Source organism: Oncorhynchus masou, chromosome 18 (genome assembly GCF_036934945.1).
Source record: "Oncorhynchus masou masou isolate Uvic2021 chromosome 18, UVic_Omas_1.1, whole genome shotgun sequence".
In the NCBI taxonomy this organism is placed as follows: Eukaryota; Metazoa; Chordata; class Actinopteri; order Salmoniformes; family Salmonidae; genus Oncorhynchus; species Oncorhynchus masou.
In genome coordinates this window covers 69,550,905-69,557,079 of record NC_088229.1, presented here as the reverse complement: position 1 = coordinate 69,557,079, position 6,175 = coordinate 69,550,905, and the positions used below count along the sequence as shown (strand labels likewise).

General features: G+C 41.2%; 1 pseudogene; it reads left to right on the top strand.

Moving 5' to 3' along the window:
• Nucleotides 1-2,678: 2,678 nt before the first annotated feature.
• LOC135559417 (glyoxalase domain-containing protein 4-like) lies at nt 2,679-4,615 on the top strand (annotated as a pseudogene).
• Nucleotides 4,616-6,175: the final 1,560 nt, after the last annotated feature.

Below are 6,175 nucleotides of genomic sequence, written 5' to 3'. Positions count from 1 at the left end.
GATGCTCGACTATGCATATAATTGATAGCTTTCGAAAGAAAACACTCTGACGTGTCCAGAACTACCAAGATATTCTCTGTGCGTGCCCTAGAACGTGAGCTTCAGGCAAAACCATGATGAGATGGCATCCAGGAAATGAGCAGGATTTTTGAGGCTCTGTTTTCCATTGTCTCCTTATATGGCTGTGAATGCGAGAGGAATGAGCCTGCCCTTTCTGTCGTTTCCCCAAGGTGTCTGCAGCATTGTGACGTATTTGTAGGCAGATCATTGGAAGATTGACCATAAGAGACCACATTTACCAGGTGTCCGCCCGGTGTCCTGCGCCGAAATTGGTGCGCAAAAGTCACCTGCCAGTATTTTTCCATGGGATACAGAGAGGAAAGCAAGCTTCCACGAACTGCATATCAATGAAGAGATATGTGAAAAAACACCTTGAGGATTGATTCCAAACAACGTTTTCCATGTTTCGGTCGATATTATGTAGTTAATCCGGAAAAAGTTTTACGTTGTAGGTGACTGAATTTTCGGTTCGTTTCGGTAGCCAGACGCAATGTAGAAAACGGAACGATTTCTCCTACACACAGACGCTTTCAGGAAAAACTGCGCATTTGGTATGTAACTGAGAGTCTCCTCATTGAAAACATCAGAAGCTCTTCAAAGGTAAATGATTTTATTTATTTGGTTATCTGGTTTTTGTGAAAATGTTGCGTGCTAAATGCTACTCAAAATGCTATGCTAGCTTTGCATACTCTTACACAAATTAGTCAATTTCTATGGTTCAAAAGCATATTTTGAAAATCTGAGATGACAGTGTTGTTAAGAAAAGGCTAAGCTTGAGAGCAGACGCATTATTTTCATTTTATTTGCGATTTTCGGAAATCGTTAACGTTGCGTTATGCTAATGAGCCTGAGGCTTTAGTCACAAACCCGGATCCGGTATGGGGAGTTTCAAGAAGTTAAAGGTATGTTTATTCAAGTTACGACGCTTTTTTCCCCATCAAAAAGGGTAACTATTTAGAATGTATCGCCGTTTATTCCCATTGAGTTAGTGGAGTGCGAATGATTATGGTTTGGGAAGATTGCAAGTTAATTTAAGATTGTCCCGTTGGGTTGCAAACAGAAGGAGCGAGAGAGACTTTGGAGGTTTTGTTTAAAGTCAAGTATAACAATGGACTGTATACGGCTTATGCTAGTATGTGTAGTCAACAGTGTTTTGAGTGTGGGTATGTTGGCCATAAGCGACATGCTTCCCGAAAAGGGAGAAGATGGAGGGAGGGACGCAGGTGGTCCTCATAACACCTGGGCCCACTAATGTAGGGAGAGGTGGGCTGACGGTGGTAGAGCAGTCACCTGTAGCTGAGGAACAAATTGTCCATGTTGAGGATACTGAGTTACAGCTTGTACCAGAGGGGAACATAGCCTCAGTTATGCAACAGAAAAATATTGTTGTAGGAGGTAAGGATGGATTTGGGGAGCCATTTCCCCAGACTGGTGAGGAGATGCCCAGTACGAGTGATGGGGTACAGGAGGGGGTTTAGGTGGAGCTAGGTGGAATGAATCAGACCTTGATTACAAATTATGTCATAAAGGAAAAGTCCCTAGCGGACGGAACAGATATGACAGCTGGTTACACAAAGGAAAGTGGGTTGGGTTTGAGTGAAAGAGCGGGAAGACAGAAGAACAAAGGGAGATGCGATGTCTCTATCGGGCTGTAGGCAGCTACTCTATCGTAAATACAGAATCTTATGCATTCTAAATTACAGCCCATTTGGAAAAGGAAAATGCAATAAATATTTACTCTGAGCTGCGCTTCGGTAGGTTGGTCGTAGATGCTGGTCGTGTTGGCAAACAGAGATCTTCCTGTCCTCGGAACAATGTCTCTGATGGTAAAATTGGATAAGTTATAGTATCTGTAGTGTTCTGTAGCTATTATCTGAACCCTTCTGACATCTGATTGTCATCCTAATGTACCTGGAACAGGAAGTTATATTGTCGTCAAGACTTTACATAGGAAGGGAGAGGGCGTGTTTCATAGTTTATAACCAATGTTTCTTCACATGGGCGGGCCACTGAGTCAGGCCTAATTCACTCCTAAAACCCAATTCCCACATTTTAGAAGCTACAATTAAATTAAATCTTTTCACAAATAATTAAATTTTAAAACATTTAAGTTACACAACAATTCCATGTGAATCTGATAACTATAATGTGTACACCTTCCACTGTACCGTTTATGCCATCCTATCATTGATGAGAATGACTCAGATGACAACCGAACTGACATCCTATTCATTAAGTACCAACACATATGTTCAACTGGTCGGATTACCAAAATATGGTTAATTTCCCCTCACCTTCTGATGTCCCCAGAATCTCTATGTTATCCAAGGGTTTTTCAATAGTCACATCAGTAGGGTAGAGAGAGGAAAAAGGGGGAAGAGGTATTTATGACTGTCATAAACCTACCCGCAGGCCAGCGTCATGACACCTTATACTGTAGGGTGTTTTTTCACTTTGTCTTGTGTCTCTGTTGTTTCTTCTGTTTTTCATTTCTCTTTTCTATATTGACAATCAATTGCAAGGATCCTTAATTAACCAACGCAGACAAACTGAGCGTGATATATAATTGTATAGTACGTAGCAAACTCACTTGGGTTATAGTGGCTTTGAGGCGAGCCTTGCATTTTGTTTTCAACGTGGGTGACAGAAGCAAAACGGACACCTTTTAAGGAGATGTGCTCGGCATGAAGATTTTGCGTCACAAAGAGTTTGAAGAAGGATGTAAGGGCCCTTATGATGGAAAATGGAGCAAGACAATGGTCGGCTTTGGGCTAGAGGATGATGACTTTGTGGCTGAACTGATCAACAATTATAGAGTGGGAGAATTTCACCTAAGCAATGACTTCCTCGGTTTGACTCTGTAGTCTAGCCAGGCTGTCAGCACTGCTAAGCGGCTTGTTTGGCCCCTCACTGAGATTGGAAAGGCCCTCTATCTAGCTGAGGCCCCAGGAGGTTATCGCTTCTGCCTGGTGGACATAGAACTGCCTCCCAATGATCCTGTACAGAAGTTATGTCAGGCAGGGTCTGACCTGCAGGAATCAATACACTGCTGCTCCTCCCTGATGAAGGTGAAAGAAAGCAATGAGGAGACTGTGCTGATGGAATTCACATACACTCCGTGTAAACTGGAGCTTCACAACATTGTTGGGACAGTGGATCATGGGCGGATAGAATTATCCTGTCCACGTGAGCAGTTGGCAGATCTTGAAGCCTTGATGGCAATAGGAAACCATAACATAACCATGGTTTGTCTGAACATCCCTGGGAAGGTTTGGTTTGTCTGAACATCCCTGGGAAGGCTTGGTTTGTCTGAACATCCCTGGGAAGGTTTGGTTTGTCTGAACATCCCTGGGAAGGCTTGGTTTGTCTGAACATCCCTGGGAAGGCTTGGTTTGTCTGGACACCCCTGGAATGCTTGGTTAGCCTGGACACCCCTGGGAAGGCTTGGTTAGCCTGGACACCCCTGGGAAGGCTACAGTAGAAGTGGTCATTTGGGCTGATTCAGATGCCCATGAGATATGCTTTGTTGTTTCAGTATTTATTGTGTTGTGGGTTCCCAGACCCAATAAAGGTTATTTCAAACTCAAACACTCTCTCTATATATATTTTTTTTCTCCCTCCCTCCCTCCCTCCCTCCCTCCCTCCCTCCCTCCCTCCCTCCCTCCCTCCCTCCCTCCCTCCCTCCCTCCCTCCCTCCCTCCCTCCCTCCCTCCCTCCCTCCCTATCTCTTTCTTTTCTCTCTCTCTCTCTCTCTTTCTCTTTGTTTTTTCTCTCTCTTTTTTCTCCCTCTCTTTGTTTTCTCTCTCTCTTTTTGTTTTCTCTCTCCCTCACTCTCTTTCTTTTCTCTCTTTCTCTCTTTTCTCTCTCTCTTTTCTCTCTCTCTTTTTTCTCTCTCTCTTTTTTCTCTCTCTCTTTTTTCTCTCTCTCTTTGTTTTCTCTCTTCCTCTCTCTCTTTCTTTTCTCTCTCTTGCTCCCTCTTTCTTTTCTCTCTAACCTCTCTCTCCCCCTCTCTCTTTCTCTCTTCTCTCTCTCTCAATGAATATTGGAGATACTCGTTGAAACTCTCTGGATTACAACCAAACTATAATAACTAAACCATATTAAAAGCCTGTAAGGTTGATCTCTGCGCCCCTACATAAGTCTGATTAGAGATATCCGTTGTTGTTTGCATTGGATGCATCTCAATACACCACATCCACCTGCGTCGCACTTCCACATCTGTTGTGAAAGGTGACAGAGCTAAAGCAGTGTTTGTCAGACCATGAAACATCCCAAAAAATGTCTTGGCCTAAAAACTATTATGAAAATGGAAAACCACCATGGAAATATTAGACTCTCACGAACAAAGTGGTTTTCCATTTTGCTCTACGCGCCCCAGCTAGTGTTTTGAGACTCGTCTGATGTTGGTACAACCGATCTGCCAACTTCAGTCCTTAGCGTCCGAACAGTTCAGACTACACACCACTGTTTGGAATGATGAGACTCTCACGAACACATTGTTGTGCTCTAGGACTTCTACAAGCATCAGAAGACCCGCCTGACCAGCAAACAATGAATGGAAGTGTTTATGGAGTCTGTTACTGCCAAAAATAAGGGGTTAAATACATGTACATAAAATGAATGGAAGTGTTTATGGAGTCTGTTTACTGCCAGAAATAAGGGGTTAAATACATGTACATAAAATGAATGGAAGTGTTTATGGAGTCTGTTTACTGCCAAAAATAAGGGGTTAAATACATGTACATAAAATGAATGGAAGTGTTTATGGAGTCTGTTTACTGCCAAAAATAAGGGGTTAAATACATGTACAAAAAATGAATGGAAGTGTTTATGGAGTCGGTTTACTGCCAAAAATAAGGGGTTAAAAACATGTGCAAACAATGAATGGAAGTGTTTTGCCAAAAATGGAGTCAAAAAATGAATGGAAGTTTTACTGCCAAAAATAAGGGGTTAAATACATGTACATAAAATGAATGGAAGTGTTTATGGAGTCGTTTTACTGCCAAAAATAAGGGGTTAAATACATGTGCAAAAAATGAATGGAAGTGTTTATGGAGTCGGTTTACTGCCAAAAATAAGGGGTTAAATACATGTACATAAAATGAATGGAAGTGTTTATGGAGTCGTTTTACTGCCAAAAATAAGGGGTTAAATACATGGTGAATGGAAGTGTTTATACATGCCAAAAATAAGGGGTTAAATACATGTACAAAAAATGAATGGAAGTGTTTATGGAGTCGGTTTACTGCCAAAAATAAGGGGTTAAATACATGTACAAAAAATGCTTATAATGTTTCCTGATCTTTCTTATATCTCTCAGACAGATACTTCAGAATAAACTAACTTACATTTTTTGGGGATTGACTATCTCTTTTTCAATGTAGTGACTCTATTATTCAATGTATTTGTATGGGCTAAAATGGACAACTTATATTTTTTAATCAAATAATTGTAAAACATACATTTTTGTACATTTCAAATTTAAAATTGAATAGCAAAATGGTCATTGGTATGACCTTAAAAATATTCCATATAGCATAGTAGTAAAACCTGTGAAGAGACAGAATCAGTAGATCACTTATTCTGGTATTGCTCCAACGCAGTTTGTTTCTGGTCGTAATTTGTAAATCGCAATCTGTTGATAATATTTGATTAGAAAGGTTCAGAATCGATCTAAGACATTCGCAGCACAGTTGAAAAACATATGGAATTCAAGAGAGGATGTTCCATGGAAATGTGATTGGCTGAGAGACGTTGAGAGGTGGATTTAATCTGTGATGGGGGATGCATGGCCCCAAACAATAAAGGGATTTTACTTTGTGTTCTGTTGAAGTGTGTGATTGTTGATTGTGAGCTTAAAGCCAATTGTACTAACCTAACTTAACAAAATACATTTACAATATTGAAAACTCACAATTCCAAAGCAAACCTCTAAAACAGACGGAGAGAGTTGCCGTAACTGCAGGCAACAGAGATTATGGAGTGTGTGTGGCCGTTTTGATTACAGAGTGTGCTGCAGTTTTGTCTAGTTCACGTCCTGTTAGCGTGACGTTTAGGCATTCATTCCAAGTGGTTAAGGTCAGGTAACTTCACCATTCTAAGAACGGCTTGGCAG